This window comes from Schistocerca nitens, chromosome 12, assembly GCF_023898315.1.
Source record: "Schistocerca nitens isolate TAMUIC-IGC-003100 chromosome 12, iqSchNite1.1, whole genome shotgun sequence".
Classification (NCBI taxonomy): domain Eukaryota; kingdom Metazoa; phylum Arthropoda; class Insecta; order Orthoptera; family Acrididae; genus Schistocerca; species Schistocerca nitens.
The window spans coordinates 10,506,082-10,525,522 of record NC_064625.1 but is presented as its reverse complement, the minus strand read 5'-3'; the positions used below and the strand labels follow the sequence as shown (position 1 = coordinate 10,525,522).

The 19,441-nt window shown below is 39.8% G+C and overlaps 1 long non-coding RNA gene across 1 annotated transcript in view; it reads right to left on the bottom strand.

Annotated features, from left to right (window-relative positions):
- Window positions 1-1,278: 1,278 nt before the first annotated feature.
- The window catches only part of LOC126215291 (uncharacterized), a 34,534-nt gene continuing 16,371 nt past the window's right edge, over window positions 1,279-19,441 (bottom strand). The window contains exons 3-4 of the long non-coding RNA XR_007542116.1: window positions 10,874-10,929; window positions 1,279-1,385 (exon numbers count right to left, since the gene is read on the bottom strand). This is a non-coding gene — a long non-coding RNA (uncharacterized LOC126215291). The remainder of the gene's footprint in view (window positions 1,386-10,873; window positions 10,930-19,441) is intronic.

Genomic DNA, 19,441 nt, shown 5'->3' with positions numbered 1-19,441 from the left:
GGGATGATATGTAGAGTATGCAGCATAGAGTGAGCTAAATTAGTGTATTTTGCTTGCTTTTGGTCTATTGTGTCTTATGGTATAGTATTCTGGGGTAAACAGTGTAAATGAAGGAAATAACAGATGAAGTAAAATTTAAGACAGAGCTTAAAAATTACCTTTTAAGAAAAAGTTTCTATGATGTAGATGAGTACTTTGAATGTGAGTAAAATTATTGTCTTAACATTTATTTACATGTTCATCACAAATGTTGTACTCTCAAAAATGCATTGAAAATAGCTATTAAGTGGCATTCCATTATTATGTTTGTACTACATGTACTTTGCAAGTTAATTAAACTTGTGACAATTCCTACATCACATAAATGATTTACAGGAAGATAATAAAATGAAATGAAACGAAATTATACATGTTGTATATCATATGACACTCTGATCATTTATGACAGTCATATGTAAAAACTCAGCAATCTATACTTTGTATGCAATAGTATACTATGTGTATTACAACAACATTAGCATTGACAGTCATGAAGTGCTAATAAGTAGCAACTGATATTTTTGTATTCCCCTCTATCTGAATTTTCTCCTCCTTACATTTTGTATGTGCAATGTTTTCCTTACACTGTGACCTTTGAGGGAGACAACACTCTTTAGTTTTAATGTAAGTGGAGTACAAGAAAGTACATTTTTAATACATTTATGTATGGTACATTACTAACTTGAAGTAATATGTACATATGCTCACAGTTAGGTTCTAATTCCTCACAGGAAACATTAACCGTAGTGAACTATAATATGTAGGCTGACAATATGTTGGAACATAGTTACATACACAGTATCTTATTAATGATAACATGCACACACAGTGAAAATTAATACACTAAGTGATAAAACAATAGTTCCATATGGTTTATAGCTAATATGAATTGACTGAATGTTGTACAAGGTAACAGAAACACTTCATTAGACTGCATTATATTGACAGTTACATATGAAATGCATTTCATGAGTTATCTCCCTTGATATACAGAATAACTGATGATGATCCCTTGGTGGTGGAACAATGATGTTTTCTCAAATGCTTATGAGCTGTGTGGTACCGCCATCACAAAATACACAAATAAAGTATTTTGTGTACAACTTTATTGTTATGTTCCCCTTATGTGGTATGTCCAGTCTATGCAAGGCCAAAGACTGCTGTGGCTTTACTGCTGTGATCACTTTCAAAGTGGCACTGTAGAGCAACAACACTTGTAGCATGTGCAAACACACCACCTGTTGATATAGCCTAAAGCAACACATAGCTGTAGGCTGCAGAATTGTCTTGCTTGTGTTGTCAAGAAAAGGACTTAGGCTTGTAATTTATGCTTTGGACTGAGGATGCTGAAAATGAAGCACACAGATAAGACATTAGGTGAATTGGCAGGGAGAGATATATGTTGAAAACAACTCTGCTAAAATATCAGGGAATAACTTCCATTTTACTCCAGGGACTGTAGAGGGCAAGAACTGCAGAGGCAAACAGAGATTAGAATATATACAACAAATAATTTAAGGTGGTGGTTGTTATTGCTGCTCTGGAGATGATGAGACTGACGGAGGAAATTTGCTACATTTAAATTAACATGTAGAGCTAAAGAAAACCTAAATATTTCCTATCACAGAAGTTTTAATTACTGTATAAATTGGTACGTGGGAAGTAATCCTACATTTTTCTACAGTAGAGACTCTGGAAAGAGTGAGAAGTTGTTCACATTTGTCCTGTTACTAGTACAGGGGTCAAGCGAGCACACTTCTATTAACGATACAGTTCAGTGTCTTTAGCCACTGGAGTATTTAGTGTAAGTATTTAACAGCAATAAACTTCATGTAGGATACCTATGTATCTTGCTCCTTCCAGTAATTATTCATGACTGTTCCAGAGTATAGAAATAATAGAAGGGAGAATATTATTACACGTTATTTATCCACAAATTTTGTCATTGTTGTTGTTGTAGTCTTCAGTCCTGAGACTGGTTTGATGCAGCTCTCCATGCAGCTCTATCCTGTGCAAGTTTCTTCATCTCCCAGTACCTACTGCAACCTACATCCTTCTGAATCTGCTTAGTGTATTCATCTCTTGGTCTCCCTCTATGATTTTTACCCTCCACACTGCCCTCCAATGCTAAATTTGTGATCCCTTGATGCCTCAAAACATGTCCTACCAACCGATCCCTTCTTCTAGTCAAGTTGTGCCACAAACTTCTCTTCTCCCCAATCCTATTCAATACCTCCTCATTAGTTACGTGATCTACCCACCTTATCTTCAGCATTCTTCTGTAACACCACATTTCGAAAGCTTCTATTCTCTTCTTGTCCAAACTGGTTATCGTCCATGTTTCACTTCCATACATGGCTACACTCCATACAAATACTTTCAGAAACGACTTCCTGACACTTAAATCTATACTCGATGTTAACAAATTTCTCTTCTTCAGAAACACTTTCCTTGCCATTGCCAGTCTACATTTTATATCCTCTCTACTTCGACCATCATCAGTTATTTTGCTCCCCAAATAGCAAAACTCCTTTACTACTTTAAGTGTCTCATTTCCTAATCTAATCCCCTCAGCATCACCCGATTTAATTTGACTACATTCCATTATCCTCGTTTTGCTTTTGTTGATGTTCATCTTATATCCTCCTTTCAAGACACTGTCCATTCTGTTCAACTGCTCTTCCAAGTCCTTTGCTGTCTCTGACAGAATTACAATGTCATCGGCGAACCTCAAAGTTTTTACTTCTTCTCCATGAATTTTAATACCTACTCTGAATTTTTCTTTTGTTTCCTTTACTGCTTGCTCAATATACAGATTGAATAACATCGGGGAGAGGCTACAACCCTGTTTCACTCCTTTCCCAACCACTGCTTCCCTTTCATGCCCCTCGACTCTATGGCTTATAATGCCATTTTAAAATAATAGTTGTAACAACATAAATCCCAACTCTTACTTCGCCTCACTAAGAAATACATCCATGAATAGCCCCGTTTATGAAAAATGACTTGCTTGCCCACCAGCTCATCCCCCCCCCCCACCACACACACACACACACACACACACACACACACACTCTCTCTCTCTCTCTCTCTCTCTCTCTCTCTCTCTCTCTCTCTCTCTCTCTCTCTCTCCCACACGCAACACGGACTTCACCTGAATGGCTTGGGGAAAGAACATCTGACAAGCCTGATAACCAGGGTAATAAAAAATCATCAAAATAAATTCAAAACCAAAACGATAATTGCATTGCCATCGCCATCGCCTGACTCCATAACGAAAACGCTTCAAAAAAATTCATTAGAAACTTCATCATCAGCAGCAAAACATGTAAAAAAAGACCAAATTTTAACAGGAAGAACAGTGGACATCGATTTCAACAACAAAAGAACTACTGTTCCTCATCAGCCAAGTATTATTTTAGACGAAAATAACAAAAACGAGAAGACTCCCAAGTTCCAAAGGAAACACAGCAGTAGTGGTAGAACCAACATTTGAAGTGTCAGAAACAGCACCACCATCAACAACAACAAATAGAAGGCTGTTGGACAGAAGAAATGCTGAGCCTCCTTCTCATCTCAACGATTTTTTATGTGTGGGCCTGAAGAAAAAGAAGGGACAACAGTAGGTACTGTTCTCAGTCAGGTAACAGCACTAATAGAATGAAAAAGCAAGAGGAAGGCATCTCTTTCTTTCATCAAAACATAAGGGGCCTCTTAAACAAAACAGATCAACTCCTTATTAACATTAGTGAAAAGGACAGTATAAATAATGCCTAGATTTTGTGCTTAACTGAGCACCATGTTACTGATAAATGTGCCTTGCCATCTATAGTAAGTTATACTTTAGTAACATACTACTGTAGGGAAAGTAAAGATAAAGGTGGAGTAGCAATTTATGTCAAGGATAGTGTAGCACACAAAGCTATAGATATTAAGAAATATTGTGTGGAACAACAATTTGAGGCATGTGCCACAGAAATAACAACTAAATTCTACCCAATAATAGTGTTGGCTGTCTACAGGGCTCCTTCAGGTGACATAAAAACTTTTCTGCATTCAATGGAACTCCTTCTGTCATGGTTACTTTCAAAAGCGAAGGATATTGTAGTATTAGGTGATGTCAATATAAACTTTTTGACAGAAAATAAGAATAAAATAGACTTTGAGATTGTGATGACCTTACACAATCTGACATCAGTAATAAACTTCCCAACAAGAATTACATCCGAATGCCAAACTATGATAGAAAACATTTTTTTAGATGTAAATAGACATCAGAATTATATTGTCAGGCAGGTTATAAGTGGGCTTTCAGATCATGATGGACAAATTCTCACTATTTATGACGTTAATCTGTTCAAAAAAGAATTTCCTCGATGGAAATTCATAAGAGTAATTAATGAAGAAGCGAAAGGAACTTTCAACCACAGGTTTCAGCAAATGGATTGGTCTTTAGTATATAGCCATGATGATGTTGATACTAAATTTAACTGTTTTATAAATGAATTCTGTGCACTTTTTGAAGAAATATTTCCCAAGAAATGGGTCAGAAACAGTGCTTCCAATTCTGTAAGCAAGCCTTGGTTTACAAAAGGTATAAAACAGTCATGTAAAACCAAAAGGGAAACTTATGCTGCAATAAGAGTCTGTAAAGATGTAGAAATATGGGAACACTATAGAATATACTGTAAAATTTTGAAGAAACTAATACAGAAATCAAAAGCCCTTTATTATGAGAAGAAAATAGATAATTCTAATAATAAAATAAAAGCAATTTGGAGCATTGTAAAAAAAGAAACAGGAAGAGATACAACAAGTAAAGAAGATATAAATAATATCAGATATGAAGACCGAGCGCGGTGGCGCAGTGGTTAGCACACTGGACTCGCATTCGGGAGGACGACGGTTCAATCCCGTCTCCGGCCATCCTGATTTAGGTTTTCCGTGATTTCCCTAAATCGTTTCAGGCAAATGCCGGGATGGTTCCTTTGAAAGGGCACGGCCGATTTCCTTCCCAATCCTTCCCTAACCCGAGCTTGCGATCCGTCTCTAATGACCTCGTTGTCGACGGGACGTTAAACACTAACCACCACCACCATCAGATATGAAGGTATCCTAGTAGATAACCCCAAAACGGTGGCTGAGATTTTTAATAAACACTTCCTATCAGTAATTCAACAGATTGGTTGCAAGCCCGATGTTGATGAAGCTGTAACTCTTTGTCAAGCCGTATATTCAAACACAATTTCAGAAATGCACCTTAATCCTGTCACTGTAGAAGAAATTCAAAAAATCATCATGTCCCTAAAAAGTACGAATTCTGCAGGGGTTGATAATGTATCTAGTAATTTATTGAAATATTCTTGTGTGTGGATAAGGGACATTCTCTGTCATATTTTCAATGCTTCCCTTCAGAAAGGTGTTGTTCCCAGTAGACTTAAGTATGCCATTGTGAAGCCCCTGTACAAAAAGGGTGATAAAGCTGAACTAACTAACTATCGACCTATCTCTTTGCTGACAGCTTTCTGCAAAATTCTAGAAAAGCTAATACATGTAAGAATTACTGATCTCCTCATGAAGAACGGAGTTCTCAGCAAGAGCCAGTTTGGCTTTCAAAAGGGCCGTTCAACAGAAGACGCAGTCTACGCACTTGCAAATGAAGTCCTAGAAACTCTTAATGAAAAAATGCTAGCACTTGGTGTCTTCTGTGATTTATCCAAAGCGTTTGACTGTGTTGATCACCAGATTCTCTTGCAAAAAGCAAAATTAGTAGGAATAAGTGGTGTTGCAGGCAATTGGCTACAGTCATACCTCCAAGACAGAAAACAAAAAGTTGTGTTGAATAGCTCGGGTGGAGTATGTGAAACTTCCTCAGATTCTGAATGGAGTTCCATTACATGTGGAGTGCCCCAGGGCTCAATTCTTGGGCCACTATTATTCCTGATTTTTATAAATGATCTACCATCATGTACAAGCCTGCCGTGTAAATTTACATTACACTCCTGGAAATTGAAATAAGAACACCGTGAATTCATTGTCCCAGGAAGGGGAAACTTTATTGACACATTCCTGGGGTTAGATACATCACATGATCACACTGACAGAACCACAGGCACATAGACACAGGCAACAGAGCATGCACAATGTCGGCACTAGTACAGTGTATATCCACCTTTCGCAGCAATGCAGGCTGCTATTCTCCCATGGAGACGATCGTAGAGATGCTGGATGTAGTCCTGTGGAATGGCTTGCCATGCCATTTCCACCTGGCGCCTCAGTTGGACCAGCGTTCGTGCTGGACGTGCAGACCGCGTGAGACGACGCTTCATCCAGTCCCAAACATGCTCAATGGGGGACAGATCCGGAGATCTTGCTGGCCAGGGTAGTTGACTTACACCTTCTAGAGCACGTTGGGTGGCACGGGATACATGCGGAAGTGCATTGTCCTGTTGGAACAGCAAGTTCCCTTGCCGGTCTAGGAATGGTAGAACGATGGGTTCGATGACGGTTTGGATGTACCGTGCACTATTCAGTGTCCCCTCGACGATCACCAGTGGTGTACGGCCAGTGTAGGAGATCGCTCCCCACACCATGATGCCGGGTGTTGGCCCTGTGTGCCTCGGTCGTATGCAGTCCTGATTGTGGCGCTCACCTGCACGGCGCCAAACATGCATACGACCATCATTGGCACCAAGGCAGAAGCGACTCTCATCGCTGAAGACGACACGTCTCCATTCGTCCCTCCATTCACGCCTGTCGCGACACCACTGGAGGCGGGCTGCACGATGTTGGGGCGTGAGCGGAAGACGGCCTAACGGTGTGCGGGACCGTAGCCCAGCTTCATGGAGACGGTTGCGAATGGTCCTCGCCGATACCCCAGGAGCAACAGTGTCCCTAATTTGCTGGGAAGTGGCGGTGCGGTCCCCTACGGCACTGCGTAGGATCCTACGGTCTTGGCGTGCATCCGTGCGTCGCTGCGGTCCGGTCCCAGGTCGACGGGCACGTGCACCTTCCGCCAACCACTGGCTACAACATCGATGTACTGTGGAGACCTCACGCCCCACGTGTTGAGCAATTCAGCGGTACGTCCACCCGGCCTCCCGCATGCCCACTATACGCCCTCGCTCAAAGTCCGTCAACTGCACATACGGTTCACGTCCACGCTGTCGCGGCATGCTACCAGTGTTAAAGACTGTGATGGAGCTCCGTATGCCACGGCAAACTGGCTGACACTGACGGCGGCGGTGCACAAATGCTGCGCAGCTAGCGCCATTCGACGGCCAACACCGCGGTTTCTGGTGTGTCCGCTGTGCCGTGCGTGTGATCATTGCTTGTACAGCCCTCTCGCAGTGTCCGGAGCAAGTATGGTGGGTCTGACACACCGGTGTCAATGTGTTCTTTTTTCCATTTCCAGGAGTGTATTTGCTGATGATACCACAATTTTTATGAGCAGTAGAACAGACAACAATCTTGAGGAACTCATTAATCACATACTCTCAGATATGGTTAATTGGTTCAAGGTGAATGGTCTCTCATTAAATTCCAGTAAGACCAGCTTTATTCAATTCTGTACAAAAACAGAGAAAGAGAGAGAGATAAGTGTGACATGTGGTAATCAACCAATAGTTAGAATGGAAACAACAAAATTTCTTGGAGTGTACATTGACAAGAAAATGAACTGGTCTTCACATATTATTGATCTCTGTAAGAGGCTTAGGTCTGCTACCTATGCTTTACGGGTTGTCACTACATGTGTTGAACCTAACACTGCAAAAGTGGCATATTATGGCTACTTTCATTGTCTCATTGAGTATGGAATTATTTTTTGGGGCAACCAGCCATTAGCAAGGAAAGTGTTCATTGCACAGAAGCGAGCTTTAAGAATTATATGTGGATTGCGCCCAAGAGACTCTTGTAGAAATAGTTTTCGTAATCTTAAAATATACACAACTACATGCCAATATATTTTTTCTCTCATGTGTTTTGTTTGTAAATATATAGATATATTTCAACCAAACAGTAATTATCATGAGCATAACACACGGAGGAAGAATGACATACATAGTGAACTCAGAAATTTGAGCTTGGCACATAAGGGTGTCCACTACACTGGAGCAAAACTCTTCAATGCTCTTCCTCCCGAAATAAAGGCAAAGATTCATAACAATAGTGAGTTTAAGAAAGCTCTAAAAATATTTCTGCTAGAAAAAGCTTTTTACAGTCTAGATGAATTTTTAACTAAATAAATTGTAATGTTTTAATATTATATAATACAAGTTGACATAATGCCACTATGAATTTTATTTAACCTGAGCTCTGTATTGTGCGTGCTCCGTATCTGTTTTCTGTAGTGTTTTAATGATTCTAAGAAAATATGTATTTTCTTTTTCTGTATTGCTGCCCAAAGAATTTACTGTATAAATTTTTATATAATTATGTACTCAAATTTCTGTATATGCTATAAGAATATCAGATTGTATTTGTAAAAAACTGACTCGTTCCACGTCCTTGTGTATCCAACACAGTTGGACCTATGGAACATGAAATAAATCAAATCAAATCAAATCAAATCTCTCTCTCTCTCTCTCTCTCTCTCTAAACAGGCTGAGAAGATACGCAGACCTGCCATGCATGTGTTATCAATGAACGATGTATGTTTTTTGATGCACTTTATGGTGAGGTAGGAAGAGCTATAATTTTTCAAAAAAAATTTTCTCTCCTCATCAGATATTTTAAGAACAAAATATGTTCCTAGTTAAACTGGTCTTTAAGCAATATATGTTATGACAGCTATTGCTTGGAAAATCTGAAAGGAACTTTTAGAGGTCCTCATGTGCGTGCATGAGCTAGGAGCATACAGTGGCCAGATAGTTCAATTTCTCTAGCATTCTAAATGGTGTTTTCCCTAAAACTATCGACCACTCTGTGTTCACAGCTCCAATTTCGTGTGGTGTGATTCTGTCCATTCTGTCAACACATAACCCAACTACAGTTTGTGAGTTCACTTGGATGCTCAAAGTGCATTAACATTTGTTCAGTTGATGTAGCGATAGGACAGCTTGTTTGTAGAGATATTCAGATTTTCACAATGTAAACAACAGCTGAAAATGTGGATACAGTTTTTGTTTACAATCAATCAATGTCGTCAAACTGTTGGAGCAGTGGTGCTATCCTGTACTGGAACATGTCCTGATTGCTTCAATCCCACATGATCTTCATTTGCAAACATAATGATAAATTCAAGAATCGCATTTTACTCTTCATATTTCCATCGTTAAAGAAAGAACAGTAATACATGAGAGAAATGTAACTAACATTATAACTGCAGTAACACAAAATCAACATGTCACCATTTGGAAGCTCTAGCAGATGAGAGGGATTAATCAAAACGAGTGTTCTACAAATAGCGCATCCCGACCCATTTTAAGCATTTCCACATTTCACGGCATCAACAGTTCATGTGAGTGTTCTGATGTCTATGAATGCAGTGTTTCTGTGTAAGATTTTGTTTATGGACAAAGCATCATTTACAGATCATGACCAAATATATTTTCACAATATGCACTACCTGTCCACATGAAAATCCACACTGTTTGAAAGAAATGGATAAGCAGTTACCTCAGTCACCCAGTATGCTGAGCAAACTTTATAGGAATCCTACCATTGATCCCTGTTTTACTGACAGAAATTTTAAACGTATCTGGCTATGTAGTCCTCAACAGAAGTTATTAGAAACTATCACAACTAAGTAAAGGCAATCCATGTTTGGCACAAACATGACTTCTTGTTTCATCCAGATATCTAGAGCCTTTAACAAATCCAGAAAAAATTAAGCAACATTTTGAGCACCTGCTATAAATGTGATAACAATATACACACAAACAATTCCAGAGTTAAGATATTACTTACATTTAGATCATCATGGCAGATGCTGTTATCTTGCTACTAAGTTCCACACACTATGGTATAGAAATTTCCTATGAAGACACATAGTTTTTATTTAAAAATAACAAAATTAGTGTTATGATTTGGCATACAAACATAAAAAAATTGTTTTGTACATCAGAAAATTCACCACATTGTCTGCTATAACTTAGTGAAAACCATACAACGATACATTTACTACTCTAGTATATGTATTGGATGGTGTGTTTCAACTGCACATCTTAAGTTTTCCCTCATTTATGACTTGTTGTGTTTACTTTAAGTTGTTTAGAGGCCCAATGATGATCTCTTAGTTTGTAAGAGGTATCACAGTAAACAGATGGATGTAACAGCTGTCTGCAACTACTCATAAACAACTTTGATACCTCCTGTGCCATAGGTGTGCTTTTTGTGCACCAATAACTTTTTTCAACATTCTCCAGGGCCACTCAGTGAACTGTTAATTGACATTTCAACTAACTGTCTCTTGAAGACAGGTCCCTAAAGTCAGACACTGGTGAATGGGCCAGAGTGGGCAGCTATGAGGTGTGGTGAGAGCTTGAGGCTGTCAAGTTGAGTGCCCTGGTCCAGAGGCGGCTGCACAGTTTACAGAACCTGCAAGACTGTAATATTGCTCACAAGCTCGTCCTTGCCCTCAACAAGCTAGGTAGGGGTGTCAGTGAGTATGTAGTTGATGCTGGGCTTACGAAGCATCTTATAACTGCCCCAGATACTCAGCCTGTTTATAATTAACTAGCTCATTATGTGGTATTATTTTATGAAAATTTTATATCAATAAAACGATGCAGTGAGAATAATGGAAGGAGGAAAGATAACAATCACCATATAGTTTATATGTTCAAGATAATTACACATCATTAGAGGTCGGAAATGATTGCTGTATACTCACTTTAAACTCACTAGTGGGTCCTATGACATCATCTGTGAACTCGCCATCTCTGCAAACTGTTAATTTTTAAAATATTTATTCTCTATTCAGAAAATGTCTAACAATTATGTTACAAATACCATACAGAAAGGACCAGTTCAAGACACAGGTGACACAAATAGAGAGCTGGAGTGCCAAACTGGGAGAGGCGCCAGCAGCATCATAACTATAAGAATTCTGTACAGTACATACCACAACTAATAGCAGATGCCTGGGGCACCAAGCTGACAGCATAACCCAAGTGCAAAATTTTTATGTACTGTACATCAAAATTAGTAGTGGAAATTGACATGGATGAAAGTGCACAGTGGCGAATGTGGTGAGGGAAGGGGGGAGGAGTACGATAAGTCACTTGTGCAGAAAAATGTTCTTGAATCGGCCCTTCATACTGTACATGCACTTTAGATACGTCAAAAATTCTTTGATGGCAGTAGAAGAAAACTGGACATGGGTATTACGTGTATTCACTAAATACTAATCAGTTAAAAAGATAAATTCACAACACTCTCCAAAAAATTTATAGAAATGAGTGATAAGCTAAATAAATCACTATTAATCTATTATTGCAGGTTGTCATACACAAACAGTGCGCTTTTAGGTTGCAGGGACATTGCTCTTTGCCCACGTTCTATTTAACAGAGCACAACTGTGTGGAGGTGGAATAAGCAAGAATACAACAGTTTTGTTTGCATCAAAACAAATTTTGTATGTTTTTCATCTGAAAGGTGGAATGTAGCATCAAACTTTATCCAGGCATCATTCTTTCTTGTATGGAGCATATTTGCACATCCTAAATCATCTTGCTCCTCACACCAACAGCAACCTTCCACATAATCCCCAAATCCAACAATCCTGGGTGGCCCATTGTAGCCAGCTATTGTGCTCCCTCTGGAAGAATTTCTGCTCTTGTTGACCAACACCTCCACCCACTTGCCTCAAACCTAGCCTTCCACATTAATAATACTAACCACTTCCTTCACCATCTTTCCTCCATCCTCACCTCTTTACCTCCTGAACCCCTATTTGTCACTGTTGATGTCACCACCTTCCACACCACAAAAATCCAACCCATGTAGCCTAACCACCTGTGGACAACACATCAGTAGTGACAAGAATTCTTTTTCCCACTATGTTTAAGGTCTCACAAAGGTCTTTAGACAGGCAATACCCTCCCCCCCCCCCCACCCCCCCAAACCTAGTCCACAATCAGAATTCCCATGCCATTTCCTTACATACCCCAAATCCTCCCACCACCACCACCACCACCACCAACAATCAGCCACAAAGGTGCATCCCCTCATCAGCCAATATCAGTCTTGAATGAAACAACTGAATCATATCCTTCACAATAGCTATGATTAGCTCTCTTTCCTGAAGCGGGAGACATCCTACCCAAAATCCTTCCTGCACTTCCTACAGCGGTGTTCCATCGCCCACCCAACCTACACAACACAACCTTAGTGCATTCCTATGCCACTCCCACTCTGAAACCCTTGCCACAGGAATATGATTCCTGTGGCAGACCAAACTGCAAGACCTGCCCAATCCACCCACACCAGGCACCTCCTACTCCAGTCCTGTCAAGTGCTTATCCTCACCAACATAGGCTGGGCCACTTATGAAAGCAGCCATTTCATACATCAACTATTCTGCAAGCACTGCACAGCCTTTTATGTTGGGATGGCTACCAACCAACTGTCTACCAGGATGAATTGCCATTACCAATCTGCTGTCAAGAACATAGTTGACCACCCAGTGGCACAACATGCTCAGTTTCAATGGCTGCTTCACAACCTGTGCAATCTGGAACCTTTCCTCTGCCACAAGCTTCTCTGAACTGCACAGATGGGAGCTACCCTTACAACACATCCTCAGCTCCTGTAATTGTCCTGACCTCAAACTCAGGTACCCTCCTATCCCCACACACTCCATCCAACAGTTCGCCCTTTCTCTGTCCTGACACCTTCTTCCTTATTGCATCCCCATGTGACCTCCAGCATGTGTTGCTTCCCAACACCAGTTACAATCGGACCAACCCATATACTTGGCAACTGTTCCTCCCACATTCCTAGATGGCAATCTGGCCACCTCCCTCCAAACTGCTAGCCACCCGTCCCAGCCCCTCTTCCTGCCTCCTGCCTGCCTCTCCCTGTACCCACTCTACCCAATACTATCACCACCACAACCAGTCACCTGGTGCAAAATAGCATTGGCACTGTCAGTCTAGCTGGCACCATGTGGGTACATATGCATGCGTGTGAATGTGTGTAAGAGTGTGGGTGTTTTTGTATTTTACTGTAGCTCATCAAAGGATAACTCCAAAAGCTAATAAGTTTTCCTTCTTTTGCATGTGCCTATCGACAGCTCAACACTTCTGCTTTTTGCCAAACCTAAAGTATTTTTACAATAATGATATGAATTCATAAATAATTAATATTAATCTGAATAAGTATTAGTATGATTATTCTTTTTTTTTTTTGTCTTGATGATCTGAAATCATACAGTTTTTCTTTTATATTAAATACAGGAAGCATCCAACAACGATGTTAACAAGTCATGAAATGTAGGTAAAAAATATTCCCCAGGGGAAATTTATTCATAATGGTGTCAGTAATTTTGACAGTGATAATTAGAAACCTGAGCTAGAAAGAAAACAGAGCACCACACTTCCAATAATCCTAATGGACATTAATAATTATAACAATTTGTAAAGTGCCAATAGATACTATTCCTAAAAAATGATCAATCAGGAAATAAACTGTAACACTAATGCCATCTACAGGGTGTTTTGGAAAATATTAACATACTTTAGGGGTGTGAAAAAGGAAGCCGCCTGGTAGAATTTTGGACAGAGTGTAATTTAATCATCACTGACACTTGGCTTAAAAACCATGAAAGAACAATTGTACACACAGAAGAGACCTGGAGACACCGGAAGATTTCAGATTGATTATATAATGGTAAGAAAGAAATTTCGAGTATAGATTGTAAATTGTAAGACATCTCCAAGGGCAGATGTGAACTCTGACCACAATTTATTGGCTGTTGACTGTATATTAAAAATCAAGAAACTGCAGAAAGGTAGGAAATTAAGGAGATGGGGGTCAGGATAAGTTGAAAGAACCAGAGGTTCTTGGGAGTTTCATGGGGGCCATTAGGCAACAATTGACAAGAACAAGGGAAACAAATGCAGTAGAAGATGAATTGGTAGCTTTGAGAAATGAAACAGGGAAGTCAACAGAAGTTCAAAACAGAACTGATTTTAGTTATCTGTTTCTCAGCCTTTGTGTTGTACAGAAAGGAGTGTGGTATCCAGCCATGAAAAATTGTTGACCACCTACTTAATGATGTAACAATTTTAACAGATGATTTGGACAGCCTGTATACTGCCATACTTTCCACTTTTAGTGCTAGAATTATGAAACTGGTTCATTCCATATCATAGTGAAAGATTGCAATTATGATTCACAGAACACAGAAATAAGTAAGTCATTTGTGTACTTTTTATATTAGTCTCCACTGATTCTTTCACTTACATGGTACTAGTGAACTATGTGATAAATGTTCTGGTCAACCAACAGGATATCCATTCTGTGAGCAGGTAAATATGATTTTATGCGAGGCCAAGTGAATGGTAATGTACACAAGGCTGTATGAAAATGTGTTTCCAGATAGAAGACAACCTTCAGTGCTGTTTATCATAAAATTACTGAGATATGATCAGTAGCAACACAAATGGTGCGTCAAGTTGGGCTAAGACTTGCAAGCAGATGTGACAAAAATGAATGCACAAATCGCATTGTTGAGGATTCAGTTGTCATCATGGGAGAGACAAGTGTACCACGTGATGCATCTCATTAAGCCACATGGAGGGTACATAACAAACAGTTTTGTGTATGGTCTTCAGTGTCTCTTTTCCCCACTAGTAATAGGCCATGAGAGAACTATTGCCATTGATCTGTTCCACCAACTGCTAATCCACTGTTTGTGTCTTCTGTCTTGTTTACACATGAGCCAATATTTGAAATAAATGGGATAGCGAATTTTTATGAACAATTTTTGTGGGTGGATGATAATCCTTTTGTTACAACAATTCAGATTAAACACCAGTTGGAGTTTCTGATTAAAATGTAGGATGAAATTGTAGGTAGCTATCTACAAGAAATATATTGAAAGCACTCAAAGACTTCCTGCAGGATAGCCTCATGAAAATTTGAAGATGTGGCGTCAGCATATTTCAGTCACATTATCAGAAATGCGGAGGATTATGTTACTGACTTAGGGCACTGATGATCTGCTGGACTGTTGTTGGAAGCGTACATGGATTTTGACTAATCTGATAATGGGCAGTCCTGAAATGTGTAATGATGAGATGGTAATAAAAATTATGTTGATGTGCGAGACTAGTGTACTTCTATCCACTGCTAAATATGGTCACAGATCGATTAAGAGGCTTCCTGTCAAACATGATACCAAAAAAAATGTTAGTGATAGCAGTTAGATATGTCGGTGATGATTTGTGCTACTGTCCACATGTTCTGGTCCGCTTAAGACAATAAGCATATGCAGAAACATTCCTAACACACTGACCCTTCATCAGACCATCATGGATACTAGCTAACCATTTGACATAATCCAGGAGTGTTTCAAAGAATTTGACTGTCTTTGGTGTCTATATGCTAACAGGAATATTTTGGTATTTGCCATCACTCTCTGATCTTATTATCATGGAGATTGTTCTTTCTCAATAACAAATAAATATTTTATGTATTATGTAGGTATGTGTATGTTGTTGTGGTCTTCAGTCCTGAGACTGGTTTGATGCAGCTCTCCATGCTACTCTATCCTGTGCAAGCTTCTTCATCTTCCAGTACCTACTGCAACCTACATCCTTCTGAATCTGCTTAGTGTATGCATCTCTTGGTTTCCCCCTCTGATTTTTACCCACCACGCTGCCCTCCAATACCAAATTGGTGATCCCTTGATGCCTCAGAACATGTCCTACCAACCGATCCCTTCTTCTGGTCAAGTTGTGCCACAAACTCCTCTTCTCCCCAATCCTATTCAGTACCTCCTCGTTAGTTATGTGATCTACCCATCTAATCTTCAGCATTCTTCTGTAGCACCACATTTCGAAAGCTTCTATTCTCTTCTTGTCCAAACTATTTATCGTCCATGTTTCACTTCCATACATGGCTACACTCCATACAAATACTTTCAGAAAAGACTTCCTCACACTTAAATCTATACTCGATGTTAACAAATTTCTCTTCTTCAGAAACACTTTCCTTGCCATTGCCAGTCTACATTTTATATCCTCTCTACTTCGACCATCATCAGTTATTTTGCTCCCCAAATAGCAAAACTCCTTTACTACTTTAAGTGTCTCATTTCCTAATCTAATACCCTCAACATCACCCGACTTAATTCGACTACATTCCATTATCCTCGTTTTGCTTTTGTTGATGTTCATCTTATATCCTCCTTTCAAGACACTGTCCACTCTGTTCAACTGCTCTTCCAAGTCCTTTGCAGTCTCTGACAGAATTACAATGTCATCGGCGAACCTCAAAGTTTTTACTTCTTCTCCATGGATTTTAATTCCTACTCTGAATTTTTCTTTTGTTTCCTTTACTGCTTGCTCAATATACAGATTGAATAACATCGGGGAGAGGCTACAACCCTGTCTTACCCCCTTCCCAACCACTGCTTCCCTTTCATGTCCGTCGACTCTTATAACTGCCATCTGGTTTCTGTACAAATTGTAAATAGCCTTTCGCTCCCTGTATTTTACCCCTGCCACCTTTAGAATTTGAAAGAGAGTATTCCAGTCAACATTGTCAAAAGCTTTCTCTAAGTCTACAAATGCTAGAAACGTAGGTTTGCCTTTCCTTAATCTTTCTTCTAAGATAAGTCGTAAGGTCAGTATTGCCTCACGTGTTCCAGTATTTCTACGGAATCCAAACTGATCTTCCCCGAGGTCGGCTTCTACTAGTTTTTCCATTCGTCTGTAAAGAATTCGTGTTAGTATTTTGCAGCTGTGGCTTATTAAACTGATTGTTCGGTAATTCTCACATCTGTCAACACCTGCTTTCTTTGGGATTGGAATTATTATATTCTTCTTGAAGTCTGAGGGTATTTCGCCTGTTTCATACATCTTGCTCACCAGATGGTAGAGTTTTGTCAGGACTGGCTCTCCCAAGGCCGTCAGTAGTTCCAATGGAATGTTGTCTACTCCCGGGGCCTTGTTTCGACTCAGGTCTTTCAGTGCTCTGTCAAACTCTTCACGCAGTATCGTATCTCCCATTTCATCTTCATCTACATCCTCTTCCATTTCCATAATATTGTCCTCAAGTACATCGCCCTTGTATAGACCCTCTATATACTCCTTCCACCTTTCTGCTTTCCCTTCTTTGCTTCATACAAGTGGTTCTCTTATCTCCAAAGGTCTCTTTAATTTTCCTGTAGGCAGTATCTATCTTACCCCTAGTGAGATAAGCCTCTACATCCTTACATTTGTCCTCTAGCCATCCCTGCTTAGCCATTTTGCACTTCCTGTTGATCTCATTTTTGAGACGTTTGTATTCCTTTTTGCCTGCTTCATTTACTGCATTTTTATATTTTCTCCTTTCATCAATTAAATTCAATTTTCTTCTGTTACCCAAGGCTTTCTACTAGCCCTCGTCTTTTTACCTACTTGATCCTCTGCTGCCTTCACTACTTCATCCCTCAAAGCTACCCATTCTTCTTGTACTGTATTTCTTTCCCCCATTCCTGTCAATTGTTCCCTTATGCTCTCCCTGAAACTCTGTACAACCTCTGGTTCTTTCAGTTTATCCAGGTCCCATCTCCTTAAATTCCCACCTTTTTGCAGTTTCTTCAGTTTTAATCTACAGGTCATAACCAATAGATTGTGGTCAGAGTCCACATCTGCCCCTGGAAATGTCTTACAATTTAAAACCTGGTTCCTAAATCTCTGTCTTACCATTATATAATCTATCTGATACCTTTTAGTATCTCCAGGGTTCTTCCATGTATACAACCTTCTATCATGATTCTTAAACCAAGTGTTAGCTATGATTAAGTTGTGCTCTGTGCAAAATTCTACCAGGCGGCTTCCTCTTTCATTTCTTAGCCCCAATCCATATTCATCTACTACGTTTCCTTCTCTCCCTTTTCCTACACTCGAATTCCAGTCACCCATGACTATTAAATTTTCGTCTCCCTTCACTATCTGAATAATTTCTTTTATTTCATCATACATTTCTTCAATTTCTTCGTCATCTGCAGAGCTAGTTGGCATATAAACTTGTACTACTGTAGTAGGTGTGGGCTTCGTATCTATCTTGGCCACAATAATGCGTTCACTAAGCTGTTTGTAGTAGCTTACCCGCGTTCCTATTTTCCTATTCATTATTAAACCTACTCTTGCATTACCCCTATTTGACTTTGTGTTTATAACCCTGTAGTCACCTGACCAGAAGTCTTGTTCCTCCTGCCACCAAACTTCACTAATTCCCACTATATCTAACTTTAACCTATCCATTTCCCGTTTCAAATTTTCTAACCTACCTGCCCGATTAAGGGACCTGACATTCCACGCTCCGATCCGTAGAACGCCAGTTTTCTTTCTCCTGATAACGACATCCTCTTGAGTAGTCCCCGCCCGGAGATCCGAATGGGGGACTATTTTACCTCCGGAATATTTTACCCAAGAGGACGCCATCATCATTTAATCATACAGTAAAGCTGCATGCCCTCGGGAAAAATTACGGCCGTAGTTTCCCCTTGCTTTCAGCCATTCGCAGTACCAGCACAGCAAGGCCGTTTTGGTTATTGTTACAAGGCCAGATCAGTCAATCATCCAGACTGTTGCCCTTGCAACTACTGAAAAGGCTGCTGCCCCTCTTCAGGAACCACACGTTTGTCTGGCCTCTCAACAGATACCCCTCCGTTGTGGTTGTACCTACGGTACGGCTATCTGTATCGCTGAGGCACGCAAGCCTCCCCACCAACGGCAAGGTCCATGGTTCATGGGGGGGGGGGGGGGGGGGGGGGGTTTATGTGTATATCAGTTTCATAACCTGAGCTGCTTCATTTGGGGAGAGGAATCTGTACTGAAAGGATTTAAAACTATTTGTGTCACATGTTGCATATCACATTATTTGCTCACAGAAATTTATATCTTATCATATTAATCAATGGATTCCATTATTTCAATGTCTTCTATTTTTTAAGTTTGAGCAACATGATTAATGTTGAAGAAATGTGAGCTGAAAGCTAAATGTTTGGGATTCTTGATGCCAAGTGTAATCCAGAACCAACCAGTATTTTGTCTATATGTTTGTGACAAACCACCTAAATGTGCACTAAAACTGGACACTAGATCAAACTCTGAATGCCCTAGAATTGCATTAACACAGTCCTGCAGTACCTAGTTTGATGTGTTGTTTAGCAATTCTGTCAATGTGTTACAGAATGGTGTCATTTTCTCTCTACACGTTGATGGAAAATTTCATTCTTTCACTT